The sequence below is a fragment of the Rhagoletis pomonella genome, unplaced genomic scaffold (assembly GCF_013731165.1).
Source record: "Rhagoletis pomonella isolate Grant_MI unplaced genomic scaffold, Rhpom_1.0 Rhpom_scaffold_00003, whole genome shotgun sequence".
Lineage (NCBI taxonomy): Eukaryota > Metazoa > Arthropoda > Insecta > Diptera > Tephritidae > Rhagoletis > Rhagoletis pomonella.
In genome coordinates, this window is record NW_023458557.1 from 21,719,592 (window position 1) to 21,742,608 (window position 23,017).

The following is a 23,017-nucleotide window of genomic DNA, read 5'->3' on the forward strand; positions in this document are numbered from 1 at the left end:
TTGAAGGGGCCGAAGGATTCATTAATGTCATTGTATATACTTTCCTTGGATTTATTATTGTTTTTGCTTGTTTTATTGCGTGCTTTACTGCCACTTGGTAGTCATCGGTTGGGTCCTTTCTCATCATCCGACAATTTGTCTCTTTGATTATTTGCTCTGTCTTTTCTTTATATTCTTTTTCGTACATTATTACCGTTGTGTTCCCCTTGTCCAATTCTAATATCCTATTCACTCTCTCTACCTGTCCATTGGCCTGTGGATATGCCACGGCGACCTACACATGCCCTATATTTCGTCTTAATAAAAATAAACTAAACTCGATAGAGGTAGAACAAGTGCCTCTTTCGCTGATGGTTCTTCTCGGCCTACTATAATAGCTAAAATACTGGTAGAGGGCAGCCGTGCCTTCTCGAGTACTAGTTGAGTTAGTTGGACAGAGCTTGACATATTTAGTGAATGCGTCAACAACTAAGATATGCTTGCGCTTTGACCTAATTGACGGCAGTGGTCCAAAGTGATCTACGTGGATAGTAGGCTGGGTCGTTTTTGTATGGGGGAAAATAAAAGGCATTTGACCCTATTGTAATAGTAATATTATGATATCTTAGGTCTAAGCCAATTGTTATTGGCCACGAAAGAATAATTTAATCTTTAGCCCGCGCAATTGAATCAAACTTTGGCTTGTAATATATATGGAATGCGTTAATTGTTATAATCAGGGCGATATATCAAATTAAGGGTTACTAAATTTAGTACCTTACGTTCCTTTATCATTTTTCAATAAGTCTACAAGTTTTTAAGATATTAGGATAAAACTTACAAAAACTATAATTTTCCATATGAGTTTTCAATTCTTCAGTACTTCAGCAACCGTGTGAAAAATGCAAAAAAGTGGGGCGAGATTTATTTCAAACGTTTTAATGTTTTCGGATGTTCATATAATATTAAAAGGACCATGGACTTGGTCACGCCGATTTGGTCAGTGAATGTAGTCAAACATGTATTGTCAAAAATTAGGTATCGTTTGATAAGTTAATAGTTGTAAGCATATAAGTATTTACATACATTAACATAATACAATTAGAGTGAGAAACGCCCATTTTAAGTCCATTTATGCAGTTTTAAGATTGGTGCGGAATGGTTACACTAGTCACCGGAGAAACACATTTTTAGCGGTTTCTAAATTTGCCGTTATATGAAAGTAGGGGACGTGCAATAAGTGTTTAGATATACATAAATATTTTAGTTAACTCCATTATGTGAAAAGGTGACTGTAGGTAAATGAAATAGTCTTTAACATATCCTGGGAAATTCTTTTAAGGAGTCTGCAATTGGACGATATTGCTTTGCATTCAGCTTCAACGAAAAAGTCACTCCCTGGCACACTTTCTGTAATCCGGTTCTTTTATTTAAAAGTTATTTATAAAATTGAAGAAACATTTTTTTTTTAAACTAGAGATCCACTTAAGTTTTTTGATATAACTTTGGTAAATGGCACTCGATCGGTACGTAATAATTACCAAATTGAAGGCGAGACTTACTGTTTCTGATTTATGATGATAATATGATGAAAATCGTTCAGATTATAAACAAATTATTTTAAAATAAAGTATATGTTGAACAAAATTTTTTTGTAATTTTCCTATATTTGCAATTTTTATATTGTATGCATAAACATAATAAACTAGTTAGTGTTTCTAGAAGTTGTGACTGTTCTGTGTGTCCATACTCATTTGCAAAAACAAAATTTTTCCGCGATGATGGAAAATAATGGATTTTCTATTGGAACTACCGAAATTCTTCCTAAATTTGCCAAAAATTCGCAAACTATAGCTAATATTAAAAAAAGATTAGAATATTTGGAACCGGCGACCTAAATCCACGCCAGCAAATACTAATGCTGTTCTTTACATCTTTTGACTATAGAGCAGAGCAGAGAACAATTAAAATTTTATTGAAAAAAGATAACTTTGACATTAACGATAAGCTAAGGAGCTGTGGAAAATGATATTTGATTTTGTATTTTGCTTTAACGGATTCATTATCTAATAATATGCACCAAACTTTTTTGCTGAGGCCAGAATTTTTATGAACTGGTCTTATTCGACTAGTGTGCTGTGGGTCACTTGGCGGTCGATGCGCGGGCTCTTACAATTGAAATAAAAGACTAATATTTTGCAGGCTTGTTGTTGACTTCAAGATACAATATATTTGCACTATTACCCAGAGATTTAGGAAAAATTAGATTTTCGACCCGCCCTAGTGGATAGTGTCGAACGGCAAAGGGGGTTGAGGGATAACGTGAAGAGTCCTTTCTTTTGCACGAGGCGGTGTGGCGTACATTATGCACTTCAGGCAATTCCTAACGAATTTTCTACTTTCGGTCGCATGTTTGGAAACCAATAATATAACTTCAGCTTACTAAGGGTCTTCTCCACTGATAAGCGACCCATCTTCTCGTGAATAACCTGTATCACGTTGTGCTCCATTTCGTTGGGCACATACAAAGCTATTTTACCGTCCTGTTTCTTCTTGTACATCAATCCGTCTACCAAGCTATATTCTTCATTTTCTAATTGGCATCGTAAGGAGTCAATGTTTTTATCCCGCTCTTGGGCAACCTGTACTTGAAATTCTACGTCATCTCTATTTACAATTAGCGCTTTCTGCCTCCTACTGAGGGCATCAACATGACCCATTGAAGCCCCGTTTCTCTCTTTTATTTTGTAATTATAATTTTCGAGCTGAAGAGCCCACCTATCTATCCGGGGGTTCAGATGTTTTCTTTCGAGTATCATCGGCAATGAGTTACAGTCGGTTATTATAGTGAAACGTATGCCTTCCAGATATGTCCTAAACCTTCTAAGTGCATATATGCTGGACAATGCCTCCAGTTCAAATCTATGGCCCCTATTGCGAGTGTCGACTGGCAGTAGAATAGAAATTTGTCGATCGAGTCGATCATCTTTTATTTTGCTATTGTGTAACTTGATCGATAAAAATTTGTACTATTGTGAATGGTTGACAGAATTGTAAACAGCTGTTTGTTTGTTTACATTTGTTTCTTGAGTGTTTTATTTACATCATTTTTAAAATAATTGCTTTTATTATAAAATTAAAAAAATGGACACAGTTGAAATATGGTTTAGTGATGAGGAAGATGATGCGGAAGCTAATAGATTAGTAGAGTTGGCTAAAGCAAGGAGGGAATTGCGAGATTCGTCGAATCCCTTGGACTTGGAAGGTGTATGTACATGTGCGAGTTTTATGAATAGAAGTTGCGTTCCCGATGCTTCACGGTTTTAAGCCTTTACATGATTTGCAGGAAAAGCTGTTTTCCTCATTAATAAACTTTATGGAAGTTTAAGAAATGCGGTAAGTTTTTTGTACAATGATGTTCGGTTTTTGTGTCCAAACGCGTGACCCGAGTTTAAAAACTTTAACATAATAACATATCAAGTGTATTGAAAGAATTCAACTTTAATTTAAAATAAAGATTTCAAATTTCCGAGCACTAGTCAATTAATAAATTATGCAGTTTTTTTGTATAAACTTTTGATGTTGGTTCTGCGCAAAAACACTGTGGATGGCGTAGCCGGAGTTATATGCACAAGAAATATTGTATATGTATCTTTTCCTATAGAAGCGCAGCTTCCTACACTACTCTTTCCGGAAATTCCTTTGCCTATGTCTTCACTCTCCTGCATCAGTACGACCAACCGCGCAAGTTGCCTTTTGTTGCTTATAATTTTTGATCTGTAACTCAGACACATACATGCATATGTATATTTCACAATTTTTTACAACTTCCAGTTCAATTGACTTACTTTTTATCCATTATAGTACCACTTTCTTATGTAAATTTTATAAACGCAAACTCCAACGACTAAAAAACAGCAATAGAAGGATGAGCGATTAAAAAGTATTCACAGTCGCTAATTAAGCGACTAAGCGACACTCGCAATAGCATCGATAATCGATAATCGCTTAATAGTCGTTTATCTACTGCCAGTCGACATTCGCAATAGGGGTGTATGACATTTCGACTCGGCCCTTGAGGCAGTTTGGAGAAATATGAGATGGATGAAATTCTACGTCATCTCTATTTACAATTAGCGCTTTCTGCCTCCTACTGAGGGCATCAACTTGACCCATTGAAGCCCCTTTTCTATCTTTATTTTGTAATTATAATTTTCGAGCTGAAGAGCCCACCTAGCTATCCGGGGGTTCAGATGTTTTCTTTCGAGTGTCACCGTCAATGAGTTACAGTCGGTTATTATAGTGAAACGTATGCCTTCCAGATATGTCGTAAACCTACTAAGTGCATATATGTTGGACAATGCCTCCAGTTCAAAACTATGACATTTCGACTCGGCCCTTGAGGCAGTTTGGAGAAATATGAGATGGAGTGGAACTTATCATCGTCTTGGCGTTGCAGTAATACTGCACCGAAACCTACACTACTGGTATCACAATGGAGTTCCGTCTCCCGAATAGGGTTGCCAGATTTTTTATGCGCGAAATCAGTACGTTAGACTTTTTCATGCTAAAAAATCAGTACTTTTCAGTACATTTTTATTGAAAGCAAAATTATGAATGTAGGTAACATATAATCAGGGTTTGAAAAACTGTCCGCACAGCAGCAACATTTTTCTTTTGCTTCGCTTTGAAATTTTTGATTCTCATTCGAACGGCATCGCTTTTGCTGTGATTTTGAAAATTGTATTCTTTTTTTCGTCAGTTTATTGAAAAAAATGTATTGCATTCGATTTACTGTGATTGTGCTTTTGCTGTGTTGTGATCTGCTTGACTGTGCTGTGCACATGAAGTTTTGCAGCATGGTGTATATCTACATATATACATACATAACATGTATATGATTTAGCTGACTCGCCAGGAGTGAGTACTAGCCACAAAATTTGCGATACCATTTCCTTTGCCTAACGAATTTAACAATACGATGTCATTGGAACCTTCCGAGCACTACGCGTGGCATGACCTTTTGCTTGCGAGTTGCCGTACAATCAGTAATGTATGGAATCTTTAGCTAATGCTAGTCTCTTGTCACCAGTAGATCTTCAGGGTTGTGTATTTGTGCATGCATACGTATAACATCTTCTAAGTTATAGTCAAAATTTCTATTGCTTTGTATTGCTTCCGTGTGTACTTCCACAAATTACTTTTGAACTGTCTGATTGCTTTCGAAATTTCACAGCAAAATGGCAGCCAAAGCAATTGCTTTTTTTCTGAATTGCTGTTGCTTTGCTTTCGATATCATAAATCCCTAAGTCAGAGCATCGCAAAAGCAAATTAAATTAAAAAATTACAGCATTTTCAAACCCTGCATATAATACTTTAAAACGCCGGAGTACTTGTTTTTAACAATATTTTGGTATATAAATAAAATATAGTTCTTAAAAAAGAAGTGATATTCATTTTAACATAAGTGTACACATTATTGTACTCAGGAGCCAATAAATTATTTTATATATATGACATTTTTGAATAGCAAAAATAAGATAATTTCCATTTTCAGTGTTTAAATAGTCAAAGAATTCTATAATTTCATTTCGAAATTAATTTTAATTTGAAGTTCACTTTCAAAAAATTTTATTAGAAGCTGGTTTCTCTCTTTGCGCCAGGAAGCAAACTTTATACTCAAGATCCTCTCAGTTGCCTCGTTTGAGTGTGGTATTGGAAAAAAACAAAATTACGTATTTGTTAAAACTGTGAAAAAGTACCTCTATTTAAGGACTTCATCTATATTTCCTCATGGCTTAAACAAAATTTTTTCAACTACGACAAATTAATTAGCTAAAAAGAGTATCTAACTCTATGTCATGTATGCAAAGTCTTTTACAATGTCAATAAATTGAGAAAAAATAACTGTAAGCTATAGGCAAAAGAAATTCGAATATTCAAATTTGTTATTATTAAAATGAAAATTATTTTCGAGATAACTAACAACACTCGACAAAACAACGTCAGCTTTCTTTTTAAATAATTTAAGCTTAAGAAAATCCTAAAGTATTTTGTTTGAATTGAAAATTCAGTACAAATTTTGAAAAATCAGGACATTAGCGTACTGATTGAAAAAATGAATAAAGTCAGTACAAGAGTTAAAAAATCAGTACGTCTGGCAACCGTACTCCCGAAGTGGGTTGAATATAGCCAGCACGGGGCTTTTAACTAGGCGGAACTTAAGTTCGGTGAATGCATCAAGGCAGTTCTCGTCAAAGTCCAGCAAGTTATGTAATGGTTTCGCGATTTGCGAAAAGGACGATACAAATCTGCGGAATTATGAAAACATGCCAAAGCAGAATTGTAGTTGGTTTGCATTCATTGGAATCGGGAAATTGTGTATACTTTTAATGTGGAAATCATTGGGTAATATACCTGAGTGTGACACCACACATCCTAAATGATTGATTTCATCATACCTAATGTGACCAACTATTTCATAGCTCAAAGAAGTACAGGTAAGGTTGGGTTAAGTAAACGCCGCGAGCCGATTACGAAATTTCGAATGCGGCTAATTTCGATCCCTGAGAGCTCAGTGTTTGTTCAGAAGCGCGAGCCAAAATGCTTCCATATTAGCCTTGCGAAGGTTGGACAGTCTAAAAGAAAGTATGGAGATGATTCCACCTCATATTCCTCTTGATAGCTGATGCAAAAGGATCAGCTGAAATTCCTAGTCTCACCGCATGAATACCAATCGCACAATGGCATATCAGAACCCCCATCACTAGCCCTTGAGAAGTAATGTGTGCAGAGAAACGTCTTCTTTTCCTTTTTTATGTCACAAAAGGTCCCGGTTTCCCTCAGCCTAATAGCAGCTCGCGCTTCGACAATTTTGTCTGCAATATCCGCCGGCGCCATGTTCAACATACGTATGTTAAGCGCCCGTGTAGGTGTGGTAGGAACCACCGGATCCGCTAATTCCTGTTTTACAAGTGTAGCCTTTTCTAGTGAGTTCCACCAGACAAGGGCTCCTTGAAACAATATAGGCTTAAATCTGGTTTCCTAGAGCAAATTAATTAATTTGGGCGAGAGAACCCACCTTTTACTGATAGTTCCCCTCTAACAGTACAAGACAATCGACACCTTTCCTACCCTTTCCTTAATGTTAGCTTTCTACGACAGCCGCCGTTGATCCCCCCACCTAGTTCAGGTAACCTTGAGCCAGATCAAAAACGGTGTATATAAATCGTCCCTTAACCAAAAGTTCCACATCATCTACATAGGCGATCACCCGACAGCTCACTTTTTACAGTTCAACTGGAAGGTCGTTTACAACCGCAATCCTGAGCAGGGGAGAGAGAACACCTCCTTGTGGAGTGCTCCTATTGACTCTGTCCTGAGTGCAGACGCTTCCCCAGCGACAGCTCTGCCATGAAGTAAGCTTATTGGGTTGGTTTCAAGCCCAAGATTATGAATATACTTGACTAGGCCCCCTCGATATCGAAGAAGGATCCAACTGCATAATCTTCATGCGTGAAGGTTTCCTCTGACCACTTTACCAATGCGTACAGGGCAGTATTCACCGTCCTCTTCTTGCAATAAAAATATTGAGCCCTTGACTGATAGTCTAGAGGAATCGCATTTCTTATGTACAGGTACTGCGCTCTCTAGCATTTTTAGCAAACGCGTTTTTATCAAACACGAAGAGACTGATAGGCCTAAAACACCTAGGGGAAACATGAGAGCCTTTTGCGGCCTTCGGGATGAACGCAATACTGACTACCCTTCAAGCCATGGGGATGTACCCGGTCCTCACGCAGTTCGCATAAATAGGATCCAACCATTTGCACGACACCTTCAGATCCCTTTGCAGCTGCGCAGCTATGATGCCATCGATCCCAGACTACAAAAAACATATATATCATGCGTAAACAAGTGCGATAGCGATCCGAAAATTGTCGGTAACTGGTTACAGTATCTCCCTCTAGAAGTACAAAATATTGAAAAGAAGTACATTTGACTGTACTTCGAAGTACGAAGTACAAGAGCGAAAAAATAAGTACTGTACTTCCGAAAGAAGTACCGTTGGTCACATTAATCATACCCAAACCTTAATTTATCTAAGTTAAGTTCAAAAGCTCTAAAGGTAAGTGGCTCTAATACTAATTTTAGCAGGTCTTTGTGTTCTTCAAAACTTTCGGTCGCAATGATGATATCATCCATGTAAAAGATAACTTTCCTGCTATCGATCATGTCCCGGAAGATGTTCTTAATGAAGCGCTGAAATACAGCGGGAGCGTTCTTCAGCCCGTACGGCATCTTCAAATATTCATATTGACCGTTAGTGGTCACAAAGCCGGTAAGGGGAATTGATTTAGGTGCAATCTCAACTTTGTGGAAGCCACTTTTGAAGTCTAATACGGAAAATAAACGTTTATTTTCCAGATATTCTATGCAGTCATCGATTAGCGGCAGTGTGTAATTATCCCGAACGGTATATTTGCGCGCAATGGAAAGGTACGTCGGTCGTCAAGTGTATCTTCATTTCGTATTTAAATGGTTCGGGTATCACTTCCGGGTTAAGATATGTGTTAGCGATATGTCGACCCAAGTCATTCCTCTGATTACTGGTTAGTCTAGTGCCTATGTCTATGGGTAGTGGCCCATCTTCCAGCACCTGAAGCAGGATCCGTCCGGTCTTAGTGAGACCGGGCAGTTTGGTTTTATGTGCCAGTTACTAATAATAATAATAAAACTAATAATAATCCTAACGGTTTTTACCCTCCATTCCCGCACATCCGCATGAGCGGCGCAGTCCGCATGACGTACGGAACCAATATTTTATAGGAGTTTGTTAAACGTGGAGATCTAAAACTGTTCAGCTACAGAACTAAATTCATCAGCTCATTTTATGTCTTTATGTTAATAATTCATTTATTGAGAGAATAGTATCGCTTTCTTAATGCTGAAAAGCGAATTAGATGTATCAAATGTGTTGGAATGAGAGTTAAAATCCTGCCATAAGCAACGGAGTGGCTCGTGTAATTCCAAATTAGTTTTACAAGTTTTCAAAAATAGGGGATAAAAGTGTCTTGATACACGGGAGGGAACATTAAGGCTAACTTCACCCAGAAGAAGCGGACTTGAAATTTAGCCTGTCAGTAATTTAATCATAAAAATTGTACCAAGCATTTCCCTGCGACTGACAAGTGTAGGAAGATTAATAAGTTTTAATCGGCTCGTATAAGGCGGAAGGTTATATTGAGAGTCCCAACGGAAATTTCTTAAAGCAAAAAGTGGGAACTGTTTTTGAATTGATTCTATCTTGTCTGAGTAAATTCGATACCTTGGATTCCAAACCACCGAACCGTATTCCAGAATCGGTCTAACTAATGTTGTAAAGAGGGTTTTAGTGATATAAGGGTGACTAAATTCTTTTGACCATCATTTCACAAATGCAAGTAGCCTTGTTGACGGTCACATTAATGTGAAGATTAAAATTAAGTTTCGGATCCATTGTGATACCAAGGTCAACAAAATTGTATACCTGTTCCAAATTATGGTTATCTATTGTATAAGAAAGTGGCCGAAAAGCTCTTCGCGAGAAGCACATTACTTTACATTTTTCCAGATTTAGAGGCATACGATTTACATAGCACCAGTTAGCCATGCTGTTTAAGTCTGCTTGTAGCAAATGTTTTTCTTTGATTGATGCGTACGATTTGTAAAGTTTCACATCATTTGCTTACATTAAAATTTTTGAAAATTTTATATCTGTAGAAATATCGTTTATAAAAAGCAAGAACAGAATCGGGTCTGGAGTAACATCAATGACGTCAGAAATAGTATTTTTAAACATAACCCTTTGTGATCTATCGTAGAGTTATGAAGAGATCCATCGTAGAAAATTAGGTTGAAGACCAAGAAGATAAAGTTTATAGATGAGCAACGAGATCCCTCCCCCCCCCTTCGTCAGTGAAATGAAACTTTTTATTTTTGAATTAATAACACAATACTATTTTACCCTTCCGATTTATAAATTTTTTTATTTCAGACTGATGACAAATTATCTTTTAATGAATATATAAAATTATCGGTTGGTGGATTATGTATTTGAATATTTGCGAAATACACTAGGCCATTTTGCTTAGTTCCCCACAGTGTTGGGAAATAAAATTGTTCCTTCAGTACGAAATCTATATAAAAACTGTACTTTTCGACTGTAAATTGTATCGACTTTTTAATTTGCTCATATGCATGCATGCATACATAGATTCCCTTCAAGACCAATGATTTGATGGTATTCACGGGTAAGTTTATGTAGGTACATTTACATATTTTACGCTTTTAACATAAATGTCAAGGCAGATATTTTAAGATACACTTCTTAACAAACACATTTTTTTAAGTTACTATGAATGGATAAAAGACACATCTTCTTTGAATTCAGTACTAAAACTTGGCATTTCAAGAGCTTATCAAAACTTTATACATGTTAACTAGATTCGCCATTTATCTTAAAATTATATAATTTTAATTAGTTGTTTATAAAAATGCAGTTTACACTTTAACAAAACCCGTATAAATCCAAAGTTTACTCTTTGCGCAACATTAAAAAAATTAACAAAATTTCGTAAAGCTTTTTAATTAGATTTCCCAGAAATACATATTTTGAGTATGCAATTTTGTAGCCCGATCAATTCAAATAAAGCGCAAATTTAAAGTGCATAGCTGCGACTTATCGTTGATTTTTAATATATTTTTTTTGATGAAGGCGTTGCTCATTTTCTTCATTAAAAAAATCGTCGAACATACTTAGATAATATGGAAGAAAATTACGACATCGTTAAAAATATGCCATACATCAACTGTAAATAACAGCTACTTTAAATTTGCACTTTATTAGACTAAAATTTAATGAGCTAAACACTGCAAAATATTAAGAGATAAAATCGAAATAGAAAGTTCGAAATTTTTACGAAAGTTTGTCGATTTTTTTAATGTTGTTCAAAGATTAAACTTATTTTCATTTAGTGTTTGTTAAGGAATAAACTATATTTTTATAAACAAATAATTCAAATTAAAATATAATTAAATAAATAGTCAAATCTAGTCAATATGTGAGAGTCAAGAGAGAGTGACGATGACAGTTTCTATATTCTATTGTCGGCCGCTGTGGTGTAGTGGTAAGCAGTGCGCGCTTCCACTCCGCAGCACCTGGGTTCAAGCCCTGGTCAAAGTAACATCGCAAAAAATTTAGAAAAAACGTTTTTTCTTAACAGCGGTCGTCCCTCGGCAGGCAATGGCAAATCTCCGAGTGTATTTCTGCCATGAAAAACAGCTTCTCATAAAAATACAATCGCCGTTCGGAGTTGGCGTAAAACTGTAGATCCCTCCGCTTTGTGTGACAACATCAAGGCGCACGCCATAAATCGGGGGAGAAGCTCGGCCAAGCACTAACATATGTGTAAGCGCCAATCTATTATTATTATTATTATTATTATTATTATTAGTTTCTATATGAAGCTGATTTCGACATTTTGTTTTAATAAAACTTAGAATCGAAAATATTAAAAATATTCTTTCAAATCTTGCCTAGGCATGTGATATAATGGTTCGTTCAAAACCTTTTTTCAAAACTTATAAAGGCAAAAACGAGAAGGCGAAGACAAAAAGAGAATAAAAAATTTCCCGCAGTGAATTTTCAGATTTTTAAAACGGTATAGTAATTTAATTTTTTAAATTTAAATAAAGCATGAAAACCCCTTGGAATAAACGAGTAGATAAAAAATATATGACGGTAAAACTGGCACATAAATTAATATATGAAAGAATGCACTCAGGCGACGCCTCTAGCCATTTTGTGTCACAGATTTAAGTTATCGACGGACATTTTTTTTTTCTAAATTTAATTTTCTGATTTCGACGAGATGTAAAACTTTGTATCATCTTCGGAAGTATCCCTCGAAAATCTAGAGACAAATATAGACTTCTTTGGGGGAACCACAACCAGTCTCCTAGTATTGGGCTCGATTACCGGCGGAAGGGGCTGAGTAACGAGTTAGCGGTGGTGGAGTGAGCGTTAGATTAGATGACGGTGCCACACCTTCAACGGGGGAAGGGGAAGATACTTCAGGCTCGTTGTTATTAGAAGCGGAAGCAGACTGTTATACTTTCTTTTGAGGATGACGACTCCGATGTCTGTGGACATGGAGAAGATAGGTTAATAAGTCATTCGGAAGATTGTTCTGACGTGGAGCGATTACCCTTTCATTATGCGGACTATGAAGACGCTTGCGTTTTGACACACGAATATCTTCCATAGGTTGTACGGCATCTAAGCATTTAAAATATTTAAAAACATTTTCATAAAGCTTACATTTTTCGGTCAGTACCGAAAACTCTTTCCCCAGCTCAGAAAAAGCATTTCTGGTTTGCCTAAACAACTTAAAGAGATCAACTTCGGTTGACCTGCATTTTAAGCAAGACCAGCGAAGACCTTTGCCATCATTAATAGCGTCCAAAATTCTACCTGTGAAACCAGCACATTTTAGATGGCAAATTTAGCACGATAAGTATCGTTCAGAATCGGTTTTAATTTGGCAATTATCAAGATCACACTTCATAGTAATTAATAACAATTATAGTAATAAAAAGCAAACAAAATATATTATAACAGATTAAGAGCTGATGTCTTTAGTTTTAGAATATATGTAGCGAACAGTTTGAGTATCACTGTATTATGACACGTAATAACCGCAAAGCAAACAGCTGTGACAAGAATTACTAAAAAAAGTAAACAAAAAGAGCAAAATAAATGTGCAAAAATAAAAACAATAGCTTTGTTTCTTAACCGATAATTATCACAAGTTATCACTAATTTCTCTGGAAAGCGTTTCTTAACCCAAAAAACTAGCAGCTTTCTCTCGTTCTTGCGCTCTTATTTTATTGGCTCTCCTGCTAATTTCTGCTGGTAAAACTTTTACTAGTAGAAACTAGCAGCTGTCAAAATATTTTCAATAGTCAAATACATCGATCAGCTGGTAACTTGCTAGTTTCTGCTAGTTTTGCGTTTCTTTACTATTTCTTTACTTCGCTCTCTGTAAGCGTAATTCTTTCAATCTTCCCATTCTTCTTCTTCCTGATAATTATCTGCTAGAAAAGAAAAGAAACAAAGCCTATTTCAGTTAACTAAAAAGGAATTGCAACATCAAATGACTCGGCAAGTTTAGATGTATGCTAGTGAAATTTAATTAAATTTAATATAAAACACAAAACTTTCACTTAGCTTCGATTATTTTCACACTAAGATGCTTGTAGGCACTTTTTGTAACAACTTTTGCTCAAAATTCGCACAATAAACTTTGCAAATAGAAAGACAAATCAGAGCACAATATAAGTTGAACCTCACAGCTTGACGTTTACTTATTTACAGGAGCAGTTGAAACACTTCAGCTTCATATCTTCATGGCTGCACCCCCCGGTCACGAAATATTTGTGATGGTACCGATTTATAAGGGTTTTTAGTTCCTCTAAGCTTCGTGCCGTCATCAGTATGTGTCCATCAGCTCCGTATCGGCGAAATTGGCCCGCTTCGCAATGACCTGCATGGTTAGCGTGAAGCAGTCGAGCGTCTCCTCTTTCCTCTTCCATCGGTGCTGCGACAGCATTTTGTATACTATTTGCCGTGTAATTCTCACGTCGAATTCGTTTGATAGCGCTGTTTTTCGCGCGTGGTAATTTAGAGCGGCCGTGGTCGATAAAAAATACCCGCGCTGTGCCTGTTAGAGATCGGCGCAGGGCAAGTAAGCGAAATTTGTCATCAACCCTTCCATTATTTCCTCAAACTCGCACAGAAAATGGCGAACGGGATAGGTTACGTCGTCGTCATTCAATTTTGGCAGAGCGTGCTCAATATCACCGAATACCAGGCGACAGTGTCGTCTACTATTCCAGTTCTTCTATCTGTCTACGTAGCGTCAGTATTTCCAAGCGCTTCTTAAGGGCCGTCACTTCTGCATCTAGTTCGGGGAGTAGTGACCTGGCTATTTCGGTGGCATTCGCAGATACCAGAGCGGCCGTGTTATTGGCGATAGAGACGGCGGTGTCGGCAGTGAAAGAGGCAGTATTAGCAGTGGTGGGGGCGGCAGCATTAGTGTTATTGACGGCAGCGTTGGTGGCAGCAATGACGGCAGTGCAGCATCAGTAGTATCGGCAGAGGTAGTGGTGTTCCAATTATCACCCATCACGTTTAGTAAACGTTTACGTAGTTGTTGAGTCGTGGCTGAGGGAGGGAACGCCGCACCATTTTGTTGTATAGCCTTAGTTATATCCTCACGTGGGTTGGACATTTTTCGTGGTTGTTGAAAATTATAAGTGAAATTCGATGATCCGGGTAATGACCCAACACCTGAGTTGTAAATTTCCAATTTACTTGGTATTTAGCTGGAGGATTACCGCGGATTAGATTTCGTCTTTATAAAAATGTGTAGGCTTTATTTATTCGCCAAAAAGGAAGTGAACCGCCCTCTTCGTCATTTTTTCTTTATTCCTTTTTTTATGGGGTTGCATTACATAATTCACCTATAGACTCCTAAAATTAACTAAATAATCTAACAATAAAGAAACTGGAATAAATAAATAATACTCAGCGTTGAAAACAGAGTCAAACCACGCCAACTATGTCAATGAATTTTCATTGATTTTCTGGAAAGTGAAGACAATTGTGGGAATCTGTAGATAATTATAAAACAAAAATACACTTTGGAAGGTTTTTCGAAATTCCGTTTCGTTTTTCTTATTTTGGTACTATAAGAATATTGCAATTTTTGAAAGAAAAATTCGTTACTCGCGACCCACTTGATGAAATTTGATGTCATTTTTCTTTTTGAGAGTTGCTGAAGCTTTTCCCTTTACGATAAAAAAATTTGCAGAACAAGACTTGCAAAACAATTAATTCTTTAATAACAATAATTAAGAGAATTGCAATTATTTATATCTTCTAGGCCTGCGATTGCAGTTAAATTTTGGCACAATATACTCTAAACTGTTGTTTTTAAGTTCCAAAAAGAAAAAATTGGTCTTTCCAATTTTTACAGTAGTCGCTATCGATTTTTGTCACGTTGAGCGGGACATCGCCGCGTATAACGCAGGCGGCACGAACTTGGCGATCGTTGATTACTGTGTGAGTACTTTTTGAAAGCCGATTCAGTCCTTGGCAACAGTGAGCTGAGCACATCAATGCTCAAACAGTGATGCCAGACCAAGTATTGAGTAAATGCGCTATGTATATTTTTCTTTTAAAGCAAAAGTTCTAATTGGCGAGGGTATTGATTTTTGGTTCTTACATAGGACACTGATAAGATTCACAAACTTATCTTAGGACTTAATTAAAATAATCAACATTATTTGTAGACGAATATATTTGTGTTCGTATGAAATAGTAGCTTATGTCGGGAGGCTGGCTTTAGTAAAATGTACGATTTCCTATATTCTTTAAACCACAAGGAATTTTTTTATGAAACTTTATACGAATATTGACTTGCTAGCATCGCCATTAACATTACCGTCTTTTACGTTTATTTTCTAAGAGTTCTTCAACGACTCGGCGCCAGTGAGTCTTTCGAAATCGTATGCTGCGAATGGTTCATTATACTAAAGCCAGTCTTCCGACATAAGCTACTATTCTATACGAACACAGATATGTGTTATTATCGGTAAAAAATTGGGTACGCTCAAATCTGGCATCGCTGCAGCAAGTACAGCGCCAGTGAAACAGTGTTGATATTTTAAGTACAATTGTACTTTTTTCAGTACAATTAATTTTAAAATGTACAAAAGTACAATTTGCCGATTTTAAGTACAATTTCAACATCAAAAATATGTTTTGTACCAAACGCTCAAATCTCTTCTAACACTTTGATTCTTAATCCGTTTGCATCTTTAATTGAGCAATTCGAGGGTTGAAAGTAAAAAAATGTATGTAAATTCCATGCGTTGAAATTATAAATTTCCCTTGAGGATTTCCATTTTATCGATAGTGATCTCATTTTATGTTCATTAATATGAACTGACCTATATAGTGTATTAATGTTTTATCATCATTGTCTTCATCCTTGACAAAATTACACGGTCACCCGGTATTTATATTATTTTTTTTAAATAATTTTAGTTATTTTTTTTATAACATTGTAGCTCATTATCAAACAAAAACCTTGCAAATAAATCGGAACTTGAAAGAATGAAAAAAATCAACAAAGTTTCATCAAATTTTCACAATTTTTGTTCAGAATTTGTAGACATGTTTTGGGTTAACAATTTTGTAGCCCATTCATTCTAGTATAATAAGGTGCAAGTTTGAAGTGTCTAGAAAATACCACTGATTTTTTGAATTTTTCTATTTGCGGTGTTGCGCACTTTCTTCCATATAACGAACGTTCGCATTTTATGTTATATGGATGAATGCGGGTGTAGCGTTGTGGCTTTTTATTCCAATATTTTAAATTAAGCTTTATTTTATAGTTTTTCTTAGACAATGATAAATGATGTACACAAATTTCAGTATGGAAAAAAAAGTGCAACACCTTCAACGAAAAAAGTTCTCAAAAATCTACGCGAATTGAATGTACTATCTCGATCATTTAAACATCTCGGACTCGCCCACCACTAAAAATGTTTATTTAAATCTAAAGTATATATTAACTGATATTTAATATTTGCTTTAGAGATGAAATTTCGACAAATTTTTTTAAACACAAATAATAAGCGCATATGCAGAATGTGGAAGCGAGATTCTTCTGCTTGCGTTTCTATGTTTATATCATTTATCAGTTTAAGCACATGCGATTAAATGTAAAAAAAAAATATTTTTAATTGCGGATCCGAAAGAAATATTTATTAGTTGCATTGAGTTACGCAAAAATAGTGCCGAAAATCAATCGATTGTGCTGAAGGTGCCGGCTGCTTCCGAAAGGGCCGAAAATGGCACAATGCACATGATGCAATAATACAAGGTGGTATCAGTTGTGACAGCTCGATTTGACACTACCTTAGCTCAGTAGAATGAGAAGAAAAACGGGAAGAAATGAATCCCCATATGGGGGAAAAATATAAAATTTCACATTTTCTCCTTAACAAAATTTGCTTTTTTATAGTATATTCGTTAAGAAATGAAATAAAATAAGATAAAATACCTTTTTAAGAAAACAAAGTGTGTATACTGAGAAAAAATAAAAAGCATTCAACTTTAATGATACTGTTTTCAATTTGTTTCGAAAGTATGTGCCAAAACGTAATATTGTTCATGAAGAACCAATACAATTATGGTTCACTAAAGAGCTTAAAAAATTTAAAAATAAAAAGTCGCACTCTTTTAAACTGTATAAAAGAACGGGCTTACACAGTGATTACCTAAGGTACTCAGTTTTGCGGCATAGCTACTTTGCATTAAATAAGAAATGTTATAATTCATATTTATGTAAAATTAAGAAGAATTTAATTAACAATCCTAAATCATTTTATGGTTTCGTAAATTCAAAGCGTAAGGCACATGGTTTTCCGTCCGCTATGCATTATCGCAACACTGTATCTAGCGACAGCCAACTCATTGCCAACATGTTTGCTCGGTTCTTTAGGTCCAATTATTCTGTAGACTTCCCTATAAGTGGAGACTATCCGTACGAGCTTTGTCCAATCAACTCTGCTTATATTCTAGTAATATCTTCCGATGAAGTTTTACACTATTTAAAAACATTAAAAGCGTCATTTAGGCCTGGACCTGATCATATTCCGACCTGTTTTCTTAAAAACTGCGCTGAGAACATCTGCGAGCCTTTAACAAATCTATTCAATTTGTCACTTAAACATGGCATTTTTCCGTCAGCCTGGAAGGAGTCTTTCATAATACCACTTCACAAAAACGGCAGCAGGTCCTCTATAGAAAACTATCGAGGCATAGCGAAACTCTCCGCTATCCCCAAATTATTCGAAGCAATTATTGTTAACCAGCTGACATATTCTATATCTTCTTCAATTACACAATCTCAACACGGGTTTTCTAAAGGAAAATCTACTATGACTAATTTATTGGAGTTTACAACTCATGTCTCAAACGGTTTTAGAGGAAATGCTCATACCGACGTAATATACACCGATTTCAGTAAAGCTTTTGACAAAGTATGTCACTCGTTACTCATCCGTAAACTCGACCTAATCGGCTTTCAGCCCAGTCTTCTTCAATGGATCTCATCTTATCTCTCTGATAGAACACAAAGAGTTATTGTTAATGATTGTTCTTCCAACATCATTAAAGTTTCTTCAGGGGTTCCTCAGGGAAGCCACCTTGGTCCGATTCTGTTCCTGATATTCATTAATGATATTTCTTCTATAATAAAACATTCAAAAATTTTAATGTATGCCGATGATGTGAAACTTTTTAAAACATTGTCCTCTATCGAAGAAAGGTCTTTGTTACAAGCGGATCTGAACAACGTGGTTAGTTGGTGTAATACAAACTATATGCCACTAAACCTTCAAAAATGTAAAGTTATGTGTTTCTCTCGGAGGGCTGTTCAACCAGCTGTTTATTCAATATCAAATTATAATCTGGAGCAGGTGTCCAATTTTGTCGATCTTGGTATCACAATGGATTCCAAACTCAATTTCAACCATCATATTAATGTCACAGTCAATAAAGCCAAAGGCGTTTTTGCATTTGTAAGGCGATGGTCTAAAGAGTTCAAAGATCCTTATGTTACAAAAGCTCTTTTTACCAGTTTAGTTAGACCTATACTAGAATACGGATCTATTGTTTGGAATCCCCGCTACCAAGTTCATTCAGAAAGGATTGAATCAATTCAAAAACAATTCTTGCTTTTTGCATTGCGTAATTTTAACTGGGATTCAGATTACAATCTTCCCCCTTACACAAGTCGTCTAAAGCTCATAAATTTGCCTACACTCGCAAGCCGTAGAGAAATGCTAGGTATAATATTTTTCGTAAAATTAATGACAGGCTTGATTAATAGCCCGGCCCTCCTGGCTGAGGTAAATTTTAATGTTCCTTCTCGAGTGTCAAGACACTTTCGACCTCTATTTTTAAAGCCATGCAAACCTAATTTTGAACTAAACGAATCATTCCGTGGTTTATGTCAGGATTTTAACTGTCATTCCAGCACGTTTGACGTATCGGACTCGATTTTTACTATAAAGAAAACTATTATTTCCACTCTCAATAATTGAAATACTATCTTTATCATATCCAATCAGCTGATGAATTTGATTCTGTAGCTGAATAGTTTTAGATCTCGACACTTAACAAACTCCTGTTTCCACTACTCGGCACCAAAAAACTAAAAAAAAAAAGGTTCCGTACGTCATGCGGACTGCGCCCCTCGTGTCGGTTGGGCGGGAATGGAGGGTAAAAAGCCGTTGGGATTAATTAATTAAATATTAATGGGCAAAGAATAGTGAAAGAAGTAACACTGTCTCACGTAAGGTAGTCAATATGGCGGAATTAGAGCGAGAAGTTGCCAACTGATAACACCTTGTATTATTGCATCATGCACAATGCACACTCATTTTCCATCACTGTCACACATACAATCTCACTATTCTGTTGACTTCGTTTCCGACAACTCTTTGCTTCCGCGCTTGCCCAGCACCGCTGTGCAAAGCTTTGCACGCGCAGTCGCCCGCGACACATATGTGCTGATTTGGGCATCCCTAGCCTACTCAGCCCAATGTAGCACTTGTTGGCAAGAGAGATTCTCCGTTTGATTACAAGGCTGACATTATTATTGGTGTTACTGCTGGTTCCCAAATAAACGAAGTCGTCTACTTTTTCAAACATGTAACTGTCAACAGTGACGTGGGTGCCAAGACGCGTATGTTCTGACTGTTTGTGTGATGACAGCAGATACTTCGTTTTTCCTCGTCCACCACCAGACCCATTCGTTTTGCTTCTCTATCCAATTCCGAGAAGGCAGAACAGACGTAGCCCTGGTTTTTACCGATAATATCGATGTCGTCGGCATACGCCAGCAATTGTACGGTCTTGTAAAGTATTGTGCCTGAGCGGTTCAGTTCTGTGGCTCTTATTATCTTCTCCAACATCAGATTAAAGAAATCACATGAGAGGGAGTCCCCTCGTCTGAAACCTCGTTTGGTATCAAACGGCTCGGAGAGGTCCTTCCTTATTCTGACGAAGCTGGTGGTATTGCTCAACGTCATTTTACACAGCCGTATTAGTTTCGCGGGGATACCAAATTCAGACATCGCGGCATAAAGGCAACTTCCCTTCGTGCTGTCGAAAGCGGCTTTGAAATCGACAAAGAAATGGTGTGTGTCGATCCTATTCTCGCGGGTCTTTTCCAAGATTTGGCGTATTGTGAATACCTGATCTATGGTGGATTTTCCAGGCCTACAGCCACACTAATAAGGTCCAATCAGCTCGTTGACGGTGGGCTTCAGTCTTTCGCACAATACACTCGATAAGACCTTCAGCCATATTCTGCATTTCGATTACGTTCCCGCATTCCGCTCCGCTGGAATCGAACTTAGGTATTCTGCGCTACGATCGAAACGAAAGAAGAAGAGGAAGAGAGAAAACATCTTTCGAAATCAGCCGTTTGCGTAGGAATGTGTGAAATCGAAACAAAACAAATAAATATTTGCCACCAAACTATAGCAGCATATGAAGTTAAAGTTTGTAAATATTTTAAAATAAATAAATATATCTAGCATCACTGTAATTTAAAAATAAAATTTAAGTGGAAACATAATTATAAGAATGAAATCCATAGCCGCGGCGTTATTGCTTGAAGAGAAGAACAAGTCCCAGTTTGCTGATGCGGAAGTTGAAAGGACATGTTTGATCTTTTTCAGATGAGAGAAGAGTCAAAAGAAATTCAGTGAAATTATAAACGTTGTTTGAGCACTCCACAACATTTGCATTTACTACAGAGTGGAAGATTTGAACGCAAATGAATCCGGTTTTGAAAGCCGTCAGGAGGAGGGGAAGAACAAAGCTTATCTTTCCATAGCAAATCGAATTCGAGACAATATACGCACCTGTTTTTAAAAAGTTAGTAAAAACGAGTGCAATAATAAAAGCATCTTTTTTATGTAACTTCGCATTTCATGTATGTATGTATCTATGTGCATACATCTATTAATTTTATATAAAAAGAATAAATTGTATTCAGTGCATTTCACAGTCTTATTTATAGATAATGTAAACAAAAACGCCTGGACTTCCACTTTGAAAACGTCGCGCAATATCCCTTTTGGTTGCCATTATTTGAGCCAATTTTTCGTGTTGCCCGTATTACCGCTCGCGAAAACACAGAAATCGAGAAAATTCATTTATGATGACCTTTACAATCATGCACAGTATATTTTCCTTAAATTTTATTATTTAAACCCACGAAAATAACAATCGAAACGTCCTCCGTCAACAAATTTGCAACTTAGAAAAACGGAACTACGATCGAAATGTAGAATAGGTATAATCGTAACTTTCGAAGATTGATCGAAAGGAAACGGAACGCAGAATACCAAAGTTGCCAAACGGTGAAATTTCGATTCGAGTCGAAATGCAGAATAGGGCTGCTTATAACCTATGCTTAGAAGGCTGATTCCGCGATAGTTGGCGCGTATGGCGGGGTCGCCTTTCTTGTGGATTGGGCAGAGCACACTTAAATTCCAGTCGTTGGGCATGCACCTCATCAGCTCCTCGCCACCGTACTTGAATAGCTCGGCTGGCAGGCCGTCAGCTCCAGCAGCTTTTTTGTTTTTCAGCCGCGTAAATGCTATTCGTACCTCGTCATAGTCAGGCGGTGGGACAGCTACTCCATCATCATCGACTGGGGACTCGTGTTCGTCTTCTTCACTACCTTCAGCGCTGCTGCCATTCAGTAGGTTGTAAAAGTGTTCCCTCCACAATTTAAGTATACTCTGGACATCGGTCACTAGGTCGCCATTGTTGTTCTTACAGGAGTTCGCCCCGGTTTTGAAAACTTCCTTAAGTCGCCTAACCCTCTGGTAGAATTTTCGGGCGTTCTTCCTGTCGGCCAGCATCTCAAGCTCTTCGCACTCACGTATTTCGGCCTCTCTTTTCTTATTGCGGAAAATACGTCCCGCTTCCTTCTTCAGTTCCCTATAACGGTCCCACATGGCTCGCGTTGCGCCCGATCGCAGCGTGGCCCTGTAGGCGGCATCTTTTTTCTCTGCGGCTTGTTGACATTCCTCATCTTACCAGGTATTCTTTCGGGCGGATTGTTGAAGAGTGCTCTACGAGAGCAGGTGTGTGAGTCGAGTGGCGAATAAATTGGCCGTCTGTTGTGATTGCAGCTTTTCGACGTTCAGCTTTCCTTGCATTGTTGGGCGCACATTTTTTGCTGCACAGAGGCGGGTGCGTATCTTGGCTACAACAAGATAGTGGTCCGAGTCGATGTTTGGCCCTCGGAGTGTACGTACGTCTAAAACGCTTGAAGCATGCCTTCCGTCTACCACAACATGATCGATTTGGTTTCTCGTTTTTCGATCTGGAGACAGCCATGTAGCTTGGTGGTTGTTCTTATGCTGGAACCTAGTACTACATATTACCATGTTTCGTGCCCCGGCGATGTCGATCAGCCTCAGTCCGTTATCGGATGTTTCGTCGTGGAGGCTGAATTTTCCGACAGTGATGCCAAAGATCCCTTCCTTGCCCACCTTGGCATTAAAATCGCCAATTACGATTCTGACATCGTGTCGGGGGCAGCGCTCATATGTACGTTCCAAGCACTCATAGAAGAGATCCTTGGACGCCTCATCCTTCTCTTCCGTCGGGGCATGGTCGCAGATGAGCGAGATGTTGAAGAATCTAGCTTTGATGCGGATTGGGGCTAGACGTTCGTCCACCGGGGAGAACGCCAGTACTCGGCGACGGAATCTCTCTCCTACCACGAATCCAAAATTTGCGCTCCTTTACGTGGCAACTGTAGTGGACGTCGCAAGGCTTCACGCTTACTTTTGCTTCCCCCGTCCATCGCATTTCTTGAATGGCGGTGATGTC

The 23,017-nt window shown here is 37.4% G+C and overlaps 1 pseudogene; it reads right to left on the bottom strand.

Moving 5' to 3' along the window:
* The window catches only part of LOC118736095, a 29,972-nt pseudogene that overhangs the window by 3,318 nt on the left and 3,637 nt on the right, over nt 1-23,017 (bottom strand).